This window comes from Alexandromys fortis, unplaced genomic scaffold (genome assembly GCF_014885135.2).
Source record: "Alexandromys fortis isolate MF-2015 unplaced genomic scaffold, M_Fortis_MF-2015_v1.1 scaffold_162, whole genome shotgun sequence".
Classification (NCBI taxonomy): Eukaryota; Metazoa; Chordata; class Mammalia; order Rodentia; family Cricetidae; genus Alexandromys; species Alexandromys fortis.
Window position 1 is genome coordinate 2,974,699 of NW_026068033.1, and position 14,188 is coordinate 2,988,886.

Below are 14,188 nucleotides of genomic sequence, written 5' to 3' on the forward strand. Positions count from 1 at the left end.
GCTACTCCCTTTGGTCTCTGGGCTGACTGGCTGTGGAGAGCTGGCCTAAGGCTTTGTCGAGAGGCTCTACAGGAGACTGACAGCTTGATTGGGAAGCCATCTTGTTCAGCTTAGACACACTATTTTCAGTTGTCTGGTATTTGTAAGACAGGGTGATCAAGAATAGTCTCCCTAAAGCCCAAGTCCTAGATCTATGCAAGCAAGCCAGTCTTTCCTTCTCACCAGTAGGTGGCACTTCCTCCCACCCCAAAGTCTCCTCCACCCTCCACTAGGCTGGACTTGAAGTACTGGCTGACCATTCCAGCCTGATGTGGACATAGGTTTGAGACTTCATCCAAACACAGTCCGGGCCTCTGGGTGTCTTCCTAGGGAAGTAAGCTGTCAAAGGTGGCCTTGCAGGGCCAGAGAACAAAGTGTGGATTCACTCTATTGGTCCCAAGAAGCCCACCCCCAAGTATCGGGTTGTTTTCTCTGGTGGATGAAGAATGGCTGTGGGAGGGGTCATCTTGCTCAGTCCTGTGATTTTCTGTCTTGTCATGGCAGTGTCGAGGACAAGAAGCCTGTGGTGACGCCTGACACCAACACAAGAGGGATGGTGTCTGATGAAATCAAACATATAGACGGCTGATTGTCTGGCAGGAGATTCAGGGGGCATTTTCATCAATCTTAGGGACTCAGAGACCCAGCTCGGGACTCATGGGCATCCCACTGGCAGAAGGGGCCTCATCACCCCACATGTGATGCCTCTCATGGTCCAAGGGATGTCCCAAGAGTGTCTGCCTCCTTAGCCCACCCTACCCCACTCTCTTTCCCCTCATAGGCAAGGGTGGATGAGGCAATGTCTCCCATGTAGCTGGGAGCCGGGCTCATCATCAGCCATTGGCTAGGTGCCCCCTGAGGTTATCTATCGTTCAACTCTGACGTCTGAGTCCTGGATTCTAGCATCATATGGTATAGTGGTGAGGAGCATTGCTGGGGGAGCTGCAGGTGATGCAGGTGGCTGTGGTTAGCTCTGAGTGCATGCATACTCATGCACACACACACACACACATGCAGGCACACATCCTTACGTAATGTGTTATAAAGTGTTCTCTCAAAATTTGCAGTGATTTAGAGCAGCGGAATGTGACCTTATTTCAAAAGAGGATCTTTGTAGATGAAATTATTTAAATTCCCACGAGGTCCTGTTGGTGAAGCTGATCTCTAAATCCAGTGTCACTGATGCCATCGTAAGAAGAGACACTACACAGACACACACAGGGAAGGGACCATGTGCAGGTGGGGTGAGAAGCTGGAGGGACACAGTAGAAAGGCTGGGAACTCTGAGGAAGGCTGCCCCCACCAACAGCTGGAAGAGGCAAGGAAGCATCCTTTCCCAGAATGCTCCCTGGGAGCTCGGCTCTGCTGATACAGGAATTCAAAGTCCAGCCTCCGGGTCAGTGAGAAGGTTACACATTTCGGATGACTGAAGCGCCACCCACTGACTCCACATTCGTTACGGAGTCCCCAGGACAAAGTCCAAGCAGAGTTCGGCTTGGGTGCCTGTGGGAAAGAGCTGTACTAGTTCCTCTATGGCTCGGACAACCGCGGGACAACCGGAGGAGGAAGGGTTTGTCAGGGGCATGCTCTCAGCAGTACTGCAACCCGTCACTGGGGCCTGGAGACGCTCCGGGCTGCAGCAGTGGAAACACAAGTCAGTGTATTACTTTGCTGTGGTAGTTAGGAAACAGCTCCTACGAGTAGTGGAGCCGGCCTGAAACCCTCAGGTGCTACTCGGGGGCTTTACATCTGCCTTTCAATCCTCGTGCCTGAGGGGGTGCAGAACAATACCAGCAACTGAGGACCAACTGTCCAAACACACGAGTGGGGGGACACCTGACGTCCGGTATAGCCACAGCTGGCCCCTCCTGAGCCCCACTGTCCTTCTCCCACCAAATGTAGGAATTGCATGGCATCACCTCCATGTCTTCTCAAGCTCTTCAGCGCTCAGCCCTGACTCGGACTGATGGGCTCAGCCCCAGGGATAATATTTGAGAACAGTGCCCAAGCACAGAAATGCATACTGTCTCTGTTAGTCACTGCCTCATTGCTGTGACAAATATTTGACAGAAGTCACTGAGGGGCAAGGATTTACTTTGGCTCCCGGCCTGAATGCACAGGGAAGTCATGGAGACAGATACATGGCAGCTGGCCCTGCCGCCTCTGGAGTCAGGACACAAAGCAGGAGCTGGATGCTGGCGTTCAGCGTTTTAGTGAGTTCAGGACCCCAGTCCACCGGACGGCGACCAGTCCGCACAGGCGTGCCCGGAGGTGTGCTTCCATGACAAGCTGACAATCACTGATGGAGGAAGGACATTGGTTAATTATAATAAAGAAACTGCCTTGGCCCATTTTATTGGTTAGAACATAGGTGGGTGGAGTAAACAGAAGAGAATGCTGGGAGAAAGAAGCTGAGTCAGGGAGTCACCATGATTCTCCCACTCCAGAGAGACGCAGGTTAAGATCTTTCCTGGTTAGCCAGCTCGTGGGCTACACAGATTATTAGAAATGGGTTAGATTAAATATGTAAGAGCTAGCCAGTAAGAGGCTACAGATAACAAGCCAGGCAGTGTTTAAAAGAACACAGTTTCCGTGTAATTATTTCGGGCATAAGCTAGCCATGCAGACGGCCAGGTGCCTGGGACACAGCCCTGCCGCTCCTAATTCAACAAATCACCATGTCCATCAGAGCTTTCACACCAGGGCAGGTTCTTGGCTTGGCTATTGCTCAACCACCTGCTACATTAAGTCTTGGTAGACACTTTGCTTTCTGAAGGGGCCACTCCTCACATTTAGAGCTTGTGTGACATCTGTAACTGGAAGAGTGGTGTCGACTCACCTGGTGGCTTCTGAGGAGGTCAGCAGTGATCACCCCCAGCGAGGACAATGGGGCCCTTTCCACAGAACACCTCCCTGACCATCACCATAGTTTTCAGTGGCGTAAGCTGTAAAAGTGGCCCCCTTAGGTCCATAGGGAGTGGCACTGTTAGGAGGTGGGGCCTTATTGGAGTAGGTGTGGCTTTGTTGGGGGAAAGCGTGTCACTAGGAGGTGGGCTTTTAGGTCTCAGAAGCTGCAGCCCAGGCTCAGTGGCTCACAGTCACAGGAAGACCTGCTGCCCTATGGAGAACTCTCCGCTCCTTTTCCAGCGCCTTGTCTGCCTGCACACCACGGTGCTTCCCGCCATGATGGTAATGGAACCTCTGAAACTGTAAGCCAAGCACAGTGAAATGTTTTCCTTTAGAAGGGTTGCTGTGGTCATAGCGTCTCTTCACAGCAATAGAACCCTAACTAAACATCCCTCCATTTACACCTCAGCTTGCTTCACTTCACCAAAGAATCAGTCACACACACGCTTTGATAGAAGCATGGCCAGGAAACACGGTCTTGGAGAAATGCTGGCATGTTGTCCCTCTGTGGTACCTAAGGTGAAGTATTTGTTTTTGATGGTTGATCATGGTGTAAGTATGCGTGTGTGTGTGTGTGTGTGTGTGTGTGTGTGTGTGTGTGTGTTGCATACAGAGGCCAGAGGAGGGCATCGGGAACTCTCTTACTGATCTCTGACTTATCATCTAAGAGGAGATCTCATTGAGCTGACAGCTTGTTTTGTGAACTGCTGAGCTCTACCTGCCTCTGCCCTCTCCTCCCTACCGCAATGCTAGGTTTATATCCACAGGCAGCCGGGGATTCAAACTCAGGTCCTGGTGCTTGCTTAGCAAGGACTCTTGTCCATGGAGCCTTCTAGAAGTAGCTGTCTCCCACACCATGTAACAAAGACCACATGCTTACCGGCTTTGCACACACAGAACTGGCCACAGACCTAAACCCCTGAAGCTGAGCCCTTAAATCTTTCCTGTTAAGCTGCGTTTTCCCCCAAGTGTTTTGTCACAGTGACAAACTTGACTAATCTACCAGAAGTTGTTGTATTCCATACCTGGCTGTCTTGTCCAGGGTCACAGAGGTTTTGTGAAAGGAAGGTATTGGCTGAAGCTGGATTCCTATACATGGTTTGAGGTTAGCTCCTGGTTTCTAAATTGCTTCACCTCTCTGCACGCTTTCGTCTCTGACTTATAGTCTGTCCCTTCAAGGGCTCATCTGATTGGTCAGCCAATCCAGCAGACCCTCCTTCGCAAACAGTTGAGCAAATCAAACCCTTACAGAATGGAGGCCCTACCGGAGTAGAGACTCCACTGATTAGGGACTTTCATTGTGTATTCCACCCCCCTTCCCTTTTGTTCTGTCACGTGACCTGATCACAAGAAGGATACTATGTGTATTCACAGGTCCTACCCAGCCTCCAGAGTAGGGGGCATTTTACCAGCCAGGGCCTGGAATACCAGGAGCCATCTTTTGTGATGATCAGGCTAGAGGAAGTTTCCATCAGCAACGCACAAGCCCTGGTTGAGGTCAGCAGAGGCTGCATTGCCAAACCTCTTCGGTGTTCCCAAGCCAGGCCATGGCATCAGATGTCTGCTGCCTATCTTCCTGGCGAGCAGACTCCAGACTTTCTTACTGTTTCTCCTCAGGCTCAAACACTGTGGGGCAGGAAGGGCTGACATTCCCTGAAGTTCACTTGACCTGGTTCCCAGGTTCCGCTGACAAAGCAAGTTTGTTGACCTCTGTATCTTGGCACTAAATGTACTTATTTGCTCAGGGTTTTTTTTTTCTGCCAAAGGGTGGGGAGAGAGGGTGGAGCTGAAGGAAGGCTATTTTGCAGTTGGTCAATAAAGGGCTTTGTTATGACTTCGCTCCATGTTGAACAGGTGGCCAAGTGTCTCAGTACAAGGTAGACATGATTCTCTTAGGTCCTCCCTGAATTCAGTCAAAGGCAGTTCTATAAATTAACAGCAACACCAACAACAGACAAGCTAAGGCTGCTGTTCCTTTAATAAAGAAAGGCTCTTCTAATAGAGCATGGTGGATCCCGCACAGGAACAGCAGGGCACAAAGTTTTCTGTAATCTCGTGGGTTTCAGTTACTGAGATGGTCAGCTTTGATCATCAGCTTGTCACAGTCTAGAACCACAGGGAAGAGAGTCTCTAAGGGGCCTATCGAAACTAGGTTGACCTGTGGACATACATGTGACCCGTGGACATACATGTGACCTGTAGGCATTCATGTCTATAGGGCATTGTCTTGGTCATATGAAGACCCAGTCTAAAAGTGGGCAGCAACATTCTGTGGGTTTGGGTCCTGAACTGTCTAAGAGCACAGAAAGTGAGCTGAGGAGAAGGCATGCGTGTGCCCCATCCCTGTCTGCTCCATGTCATGTGACTGGCGCATCAAGTTCCTGCCTTGACTTACCCACAATGATGGATTGGAACTGTGAGCTGAATAAGCCTCCTCTCTGTAAAAGTTGTTTCTGCCAGCAGCAAAGCAGAGCACTTCCACATTTGGTAGGTTTATGTTATGTGTGGTTTTAATTGCTTGATTATGCATGCAGATGGGTCACGTGGTGCAGATCAAAGGATGAGAGCCATAAAGGCAAGAAACTGGGTTCTCTTGGTTCTAGAACATGGAGAAGTCTGAGGCCTTCAGCACTGAAGCCAAAGGGAAGGAAAATCTATGTCAAAATATGAGCGCTAAGGTGGTGAACAGGCTCTAGTGGACAGGATCGCAAAGCGAGACCTGCTTATGCCATGGTTACCAGGGCAGGTGTGACGCTGACGGAAACCTAGTCCTCAGACACTGGGGCTCTTGGTACAGAGTGAGGGACTCGGAGGGTGTCATCTCTGAGTGTCCTGTCTCTGTGACACATAATTGTCCCTGCAGCCTGAGCAGCTATGTCATGACTTCCCAGCTTTCAAAAAAAAGACCTTTTCCAAGGAAATGACAAACAAGTATTATTGGGAAAGACTGGAAGAAGGCTGTCTTTCTTTGGTTGATTTGGCTTCCTTGGGAAATTGCATTATAGTGAGAGATATCATTATTTGTTTAATTAAATTATTATTTTAAATGGTACTGCCTACCCTTCTGATTCTTGGATTTTTAGATCCTGGAAACGCAATGAAGTCTTAGTTTTCCAGGCAGGTTGGCTTTGTTCTCAGACGTGATTTCCTTTAGTCATGTTGGTCGAGACAGCAGTCTCCTTGACAAGAAATGAAGGCATAGTCTTAACCACAGTGTCTTCCCAGATGACATGCTTGATGCTTTCATCAGGGAGCACATCTTCTGGGGACTCTGGGGTTCCCTGTTAACGTGGTTGTTATAGAGATACACACTCCCATCTTGTTCTGACGACCAGACACAAAGAAATGCTCCCATGAGCTTAGGAGTTAGGTTGGCCTCACAAGAACTCTCTAGAAAGCAGCAGTGGCATTGGAACTGACTGCATTGGAAGAGGTGTGACATTTCCCCCCAGGACATCTTGATAAAGAGGCAGCTCATCTCTCAGAGACATCTTGGGGTTGCCCTGTCTGGTAGGGCCGATTAGACCTACTAGTTGACTTAGGAGCAGTGATCGCCCTTCTGAGAAAGAGATTGTTTCTTCCTGGCCTTTCAGGGATGTCTGAAGATCCATTTCCCTTTTCTAAGAGAAGCAGGAATGGCAGGGTCACTCACAGGTAAAACCTGAAACACTTACTACAAGGGCCACCACCTTGATGCCATTTGCAGAGCCTTGAATGTCCAGTTACTGTGACATCTCTGTGCTTTCTGATAGCCAAGGGCTTGGTGTTACTGTAGTGAATCTCTGCTGTAGGAAATGTGGCCCTTACTGTCTGGGAGGCAAAAGGTGTTCCCAGGGGACTCAAAGGCGGCTGGCCAGTCTCAGTGTTTTCCAAACGAACAACTACTAAGTCATTTAATTCTTACCTAAAACTCAGAACATCATTACTAGTTAATGCCTGAAGCTAATTCTTGTGGAGCCATGCATCACAGACAAGATCGGAGGAATGACAGTTCCCAGAGAACCAGCCCTGTCTTCCACTCTCCCCATTCCATCCTGAGACTTCACGTGGTCCTTTTATGCCAGCACATGTGTGTACAGCAAGATCAGCGACATCAAACAGATGTGGGTTCAGATCCACTCTTCATGAGAGGAATGGAGAAGGAAGTTGATGCAGATGAGAATCGGGGAAGGGGAGGTGGGGTTAGCACAGCTAGGAACAGTGCGATTACTCAACACTTAGATTTTTAATCAAGGGATCTTGGTAATGAACAATATATCCTTTGTTGGGCCCAAAAAGAAAAATGCAAACCAGAAGCCAGTAGAGATTTAGTAAACAGAGCAATCTATAGGGCCCCGGAGGGGCATGTGTGCACAATGGCTGCTTTAAACTCTGCTAGAGACAGGCTTTGGTTCAACGGTCAATGCCAGTCCCCTTTGGCGGTGTCTCGCAGTGACCCAGGAGTCAGCGCAGAACATTTTGGATTAACTTGGATGATTCATGCTCACAAACAGCAGGGCCACAGGTCTTTATTGTGTTCACTGAGCTTTAAGATAATAAAAAGGCTTATTTGGGACAAAATCCTCCTCCTTTGGAACCCCTTAGAGTTGCCTATGAGTGTCTTCAGGTGAGGAACCTCAGTGTGGTCACCACAGGCTCTGGAACTCCCAGACAGCCGTCCATGTTCCTTTAAGGACAGCCACCTCTAGACGGTTCATTTCCCACCGTCACTCTGTTGGGTCTGTGCTTTCTTTCTCTCTGGGATCCAGACAGTTAATTATGACTCAAGATGACTGGGCACGGAGCTGCGTAGCCTTGGGCAAGTTATTTAATTTTGTTGAATTTCAATTTGCTCGTCTGTAAAAGACCTTTTCCACTCAGCTCTCGGAACTTTGATAAGAATGCTCATGAAAAATGCAAGAAAACACACAAAACTGGTAAAAGCAGTCACCAGGCTTTCTCCCTGGGTACTGGGATAGGTTTTTGTATACAGCGCTTTTTTTTTTTTTTTTTTTTTTTTTTACATTAGACACAATGGATAGACACCAAACACAGAGGGGGATATGGATGTGAACAACTCTTGAAATGTGAAGAAATAGGCCACAGGAGGCTGACTGGAGCCTCGTAGGCAGAGAGCTGGGCAGAAAGTTAGGACTTAGGACAAGCCACCTCTCCCTTCAAAGTCACACATCTGCCCACTTTGACTTTGCAAGAAGGCATGGGAGTGAATAATTTTGACTGCCAACAAAGCAGCATTGTGCAGAGCTACATGACTCCAACATAATTTTAGCATTAACTGCCTAGTTCTGCCCCCAGATGCCCTTTGTCCCTCCCCTAAAGAAGCCCCTGTGATCCGGGAGCTTGGGAAGAGCCCATCTGAGTCTAAATCACCTCAGAAGCCATTAGTAAGCGCAGGGTACTTACATTCAGCCTGAGTCACTTCCTCCAGCCGAGAAGACACGTGACGAACCGAGCAAGGCACAAGCCATATTTCTCCTGTCCCTGTCTGAGCTGTGTTCTGTCTTATCTTCTAGATAGGGAGCCACCATTAAAGGTGACCACAAATCTGAAGAGAAAGCCATCTCTTGAAAACAGGCTCCGAAGAGGAAGGGCCGAGGAAACGTCCATTATGTTGATGGTTGTCGCCTCAACCACTAGCCTAAATTTCTTCAACTGAGAAACTTTAAAAAGTCCTAGAGATGAGGAAAGCCTAAGAGGCTGGGTGACCCCATCCCTGCTCTGCAGCTGGCCACTCACAGCTGAGGGCTGTGCTCCACCCCTCCACCCCTCCACCCCTCGAGGATGCTTCTTACAAAATACTGTGTTTTAGGTTCCTTGATCATTAGTGGCCCCTAGAAGTTCTAGGCTTGGTCTCAGAGGCTGGCGGAGTTGGAGGGCAGGCCCGGGGATGCAACCTGGAAATCTGACTCAACAGCAGACTGGCAAATGAGCTTCTATGACGCACACGAGGGCCAGTCCCAGTAATGCTGAGGTCCCACTTCTTAAAAATACATAATTGTACCTATTTTATGGGTTCAGTGTGAGGTTTTGATACATGGTTATATTATATAATAATCAAACTAGGGTCTTTCACTTATTCACCATACAGTTATCATTTCTTTCGGATGAAATCATCTCTCCCAGGTGTTTGGCGCCTTTGATGTGATGGTGGCTTCGCTGGGTGCCGAAGCCCCAGTGCGTTGTTCATCCTTTCCAGTTGCATCTTCCTAGAACTGGCTTCCCGTCCTCCCCCTCCCCGTCTAGCTACCATTCCAGCTCCATCCTCCATGACATCGTGGTCCTCAGATCCCTCCCCTGAAGGAGATCACAAGGCACCATTTGATTCCTGTGCCTGGCTCGATCTTGTTTCATCATCTTCTGAAGATCACACGGGGAACACGGAGGTGACATTCCATTATTTGCTCTCTCCTTTGAGACTGAAAAACCAGCTTTAGAAAATCTTCCCACTTGCAGGTACCTGGAACCTCCTTGGGTGCCATGGTCGGAGATCTTTTTATCAAGGGAGCACCTCCCACTGTGAGACTCTATGGACAGTAGACACCTCCTCTCTGGGGAAGTATCTGAAGGCACAGAGGCAGGGGAGACTGTGCAGCACGGGGGTGTCTGGAAAGTGACACTGTCACTTCTTCAGGTGCTAGTGTCTCACAAGCCATCCCAACACAGAGCGGGCTCCAGTTTCCTGTGAGAATCTGGTCTGCTTTCTTCTTCAAGTCAGCTCTCCGTACTGGGGTGCTGTCTGGCCTCTGTTTCTTTCTCTTTCTTAACCTTTCCTTGGGGCCAGCATCAACTGGAACTGACCTCCATGAGTTCAGGGTGTGAACGGTGGCCATGTTTCTGACTAGCACCTACACCACCTAGGGCTTCATCACTGAAGATGATCCAGGAGTCTTCTAAGGATGTGAATTACTTGTCACTAATCCCGTAGCTGATCAGTGTTGATGGCCGTGGCCAGGGCAGGCTTTTTCCACATGTGCTTCTTGGCTCGCCAGCAGTGGGACCACACTGACATTTTTTTGGAAATGTCCATTACCAAGGTGCACTGAAAGTTAGCCAAGCTAGAAACTACCATGCTTACTTACTCAACTTCCCGGAGAATTCGTCTGTTTGCTCACGTTGGGGAAGCATTGTCGAGTGCGTGGCGGGGGGAGGGTCATCATTTTTACCTTTCACAGAAGAACTGGATGCCGAGCAGTGACTTCCTGACAGTGGCTTCTTTTCCTCATTCACACACTCGTTTCTGAACATAATGTTAGACACAACTTGGCATGGGAAGACCCACTAGGTTTGGACTTTCCCTCCAGGAGATATCAGAGAATCATGGCATAGAAGCAGAAGTTCCTACTTTGGGATAAAAGTCAGTGTGTGATTGGCTCTTTGAATGGTCAGGAAGGGTGGGCAGGAAGGCTGACACGTGTTTGAGGACCTGGTGGGAGGTGGAGATAATGCCATTAGGAGAGCAGAGTTAGCAGGCTAATGGTAGACCAACATTAGAAAGTTCTAGAAAGAGTCAGGAGACAGGTTAGGTGAGAAGAGTCTCTTAGGAGACCTATGAGAAGTCTGGAGATTCAATGCCCCAAGAGTAGGGGCCTCCAAGAGGGAGAGGAATGGATGTCTGTCCCCAGATCACCGCTCAGTTATTGACTCTGAAAGTCTCTATCTGATGTGGGGAGGAGAAAGATTTCCAGGCTGCGCTACGGTACAAGCCTCAAGCAATTTGGCATGACTCAGGCTGCTCCTGGGACAGCCTGACATGTCACTCCAGCGGCCAGCTAGGGCCAAGCTGTTCTCTTAAAGGAAAAGCTTTGTGCTAATGCCGAACTTGGAAGAGAGACCAGCAAACAGCACGTGGCAGCAAAAGGTTGAGTCACGTGACCTTACCCAGGCCAGCCTCTGCTCAGCACGAGGAGTTGAATAGGCAATTTCGTTCTACAGCACATGGTTCTCCTTGACCCTCAACTGCTCAGGCACCTGGACACTAAGGCATAGATCGGAAATGAGGGGGTTAAGGGTCCATAAAGCACCTCTGAATTATTAAGGGAAATCACTTCTCTGACTGTGCAGCCTTAGGGCAGGGCATTTTAATGCATTTAAATATTTGGAACAGAATGAAGTATGACCTGTGTGAGAAATCTCAATATCTTGACCAGACACACCATTTCCAACCATGCTGGACAACAGAGAACGTCCTGCCGTATAGCAGCTGCTATTGCTGTGGCTTCAAACTTGTTATCTCTGTCTTCTCTCATAGGCTCCTATAGGGGACACTTATTACTGCTTCTGTCTTATAGGTGCACTGACTGAACCATGTAGGTGACGTGTGACATCTTCCAAGTCACATAAGAAAAGGTGAAAGTGAAACCAGATAACATGTGTATGTGTGTGTGTGTGTGTGCACATGAGGAGCACACACACAGACATACACACATGGGTTGGGGGAGAAGAAGCACAGACAGACTTACAGAAAGATGGACACAAACAAATACATACATGGAATCACAAACGAGAGAGAGGGTGGGGAAGAAGGGAGGGAGGGAGCTGTGAGGGATAAACTAGCTGATTTGCTGAGACCAAACGTTTGCTCTTTACTTTGGCTCTGCTCTGCTTAAAAGTATCAGTGTTTCTGTGACTCTCTAGGTTCACGTCCATCCTCAGAACTTCCGATGTGATTCTGTTTTCTGACTCATGATTCTGCCCCAAGCCCATCGGTCGGCTTCATTAGTAATCGTCATCCGCCTTGCTAGGTGACCTGCTAACTAGTCAATGACCCTCCAGTTTGCACAAAGCAGTGCGGGAAGATAGCATGCTGGCAGCCTGGGACGACTCAGCCACTCTGACCGACAGATGCCGGCAGCCCTAAAAATAAAGACGCCCTGCCTTAGGTTTGTGTTTTGTTTACCAGGCACTATTCAACTTGGTGGAAGTCACATTTTCCTTTGCTTCTCCTTGTAGCAGCCCTTTCTACAGCCCTGGTACCAGAGGTTGAGGGCCCCTGATAACACAGACCTTTCTTCAGCACCGGGTACCTCAGGAACTTGCAGGCCGAATGAGCACTTTTGCCTGGGACTCCACTGGCTGCCGCCTCTCGCTCTGCGGCTTCTGCTTTAAGTGAATTAGGTAAAACTGACTTTCAAGGTCCACAGAGAAGCTTCATGCTGAGTTAATATTTTCCCCTGCCTAGAACTTTCTAGAATGAGCAGGACAAAGAACCCCTCCCCCAATGACTCCTGCCTGAATCTGGAGCTTCTCCTAGAGGGCAGAATCTTTGAAGGAACCGGGAGGGTTGGTGCGTTCCGAAGCGTGGACACAGGAAACAGATGCACTGTTTCCATCTCACACAAAATTTACCACCAGTCACCTTCAGATCAGTCAAGACGCGTGTAACCATGGCAACCTCCCAGGTCTAGATGCCCAAGACGTCTGAAGGAGACTCCCTACCTCGGGCTGTCCTTCTCAGCATTCCCATCCTTCCAGACCCTGGCAGGCACTCGCTTGTCTCTCTGGACCTGTCTGTGTTGGACATTTCCCTATGAGACTGGTGTGTTCCTTCGTGTGGACTTCCCACCATCCAAAGCACTGCCAAATATAAAAGTCTGCATGTTTCCCTTTCTTCTAGCCCATCCTCCAACAGCGCAACTCCCCCTCCTGCCCACAGATACTGTCTTTGTTTGTTGAACCTTCTAGAATTCATACATCCCTGTACGAGGGCACCTGACATCTATCTTATCTCCTATTTCATGGCCAGTGACGTTCTACACACAATATAAGGTTCCTTGTTTTCAGTCCCTTACCAAAACATCCTGGAACTCTGCTCGCATCAGCACCAGGTCGCTTCCTCATTCCTTCTCATAGCTGTATCGGAGTTTGTTGCCCAGCTGCTTCAATGCTTTGTTTAACTTAGCTTTTCTTGATGGACATCTGGGTTTGTTTCCAACTTCTAGCCCTTGCCAGTGAAGCTGTGAGGACTCACCTTGTGACCACATCTCTTTTAAGAACGTCTGGTAGCACAGACCCCCCAGAAAGTGGTGGAAAGGGTCAAAGGGGATATGTATTGGTTTTTGTGACCCTCTGTGTCTACTTTTGCCAGCCTTCCTGAAAACCAGCAGGCAGCATCTTGTTGACATTCGTTTCTCCTCTAGGTGGACAAGGCTCTCCTCTGGGCAAAGCCTCGCCCCAGCCTTTGGCATCTTCATTTACCGTTCTCAGAATAGATTCCTCCTTGCCCCATCTGTGCACAGCCCTGGTAAGGGCTGGGTCCTGGTTAGTTTCTGTGGCTGTGGTAAGCACCAAGCACAGCAGCCTGTAGAAGAAAGGGATATTTCTTCTTACAACTCTTAAGTCGCAGCACATCATGGAGGGAAGCCAGAGGCAGGAACTCAAGGCAGAAACCTGAAGGCAGGAACCGAAGCAGAGGCCATGGAGGGGCGATGCTGACTGGCTTGCTCCTCATGGCTTGCTCAGCCTGCTTTCTTGTATACCTCAGAACCATCTACCCAGGGGTTAGGTACGAGCCCTCAGTGTTCTGGCCTACCCCCACATCAATCAGTAATGAAGAGAATGCCCTTTAGACTTTTCCACAGGCCAATCTGATGAAAAAAATTTCCCAACTGTTTATCTTCCCAGACAACATGTGTCAAGTAACCAAAGAACCAACCAGGACAGGCTGTGAGGCTCGACCTTACCCTGTTGTCTGCACTACTGACCCTTCATGCCGTTCCCTTCGAGGACCATGCCTGGGTTCCAGTACTGGATTTTATTTTTATTTTATTTATTTATTTTTGGTTTTTCGAGACAGGGTTTCTCTGTGGTTTTGGAACCTGTCCTGGAACTAGCTCTTGTAGACCAGGTTGGTCTCGAACTTAAAGAGATCCGCCTGCCTCCCGAGTGCTGGGATTAAAGGCGTGCGTCACCACCACCTGGCTCCAGTACTGGATTTTAAATTGGGATTGAAAAGTGTTTGGGGTGCAGGGCAGAGCATGGGCTTAAAAATCTCATTGTACTTGTTCATCAATGTGGGGGCTGTCTTTGCACCCCAAGTTTATTTCTTGTTGATGGTATGGTATCAGCTGGCAAGTTCCATACTCCTGCCTTTTGAATGTTGCCTTTAAAACCTCAAAGGTATTTGGGAAAACCAAAAGCCATTTCAGCTCTGAAGACTTTTATTTCACCTTAGCTGAGCATCCGCTGATCTACTTATGCCCCCCACCCAAATACACCTCAGTTTCTCCCATTGGATGCATGGCTT

General features: G+C 48.9%; 1 long non-coding RNA gene across 5 annotated transcripts; it reads right to left on the minus strand.

Moving 5' to 3' along the window:
• Positions 1-789: 789 nt before the first annotated feature.
• Positions 790-13,456, minus strand: LOC126515263 (uncharacterized). 5 transcript variants are annotated; one of them, XR_007595806.1, is made up of 6 exons: positions 13,333-13,450; positions 12,735-13,243; positions 12,382-12,519; positions 11,950-12,045; positions 8,350-10,369; positions 790-2,338 (listed from the first exon to the last, which is right to left on the minus strand). It is a non-coding gene; the product is annotated as an uncharacterized lncRNA (long non-coding RNA). The 5 variants fall into 5 exon arrangements; XR_007595804.1 differs by lacking the exon at positions 12,382-12,519 and having other exon boundaries at positions 12,735-13,456; XR_007595805.1 differs by lacking the exon at positions 11,950-12,045 and having other exon boundaries at positions 12,382-12,453; positions 12,735-13,456.
• Positions 13,457-14,188: the final 732 nt, after the last annotated feature.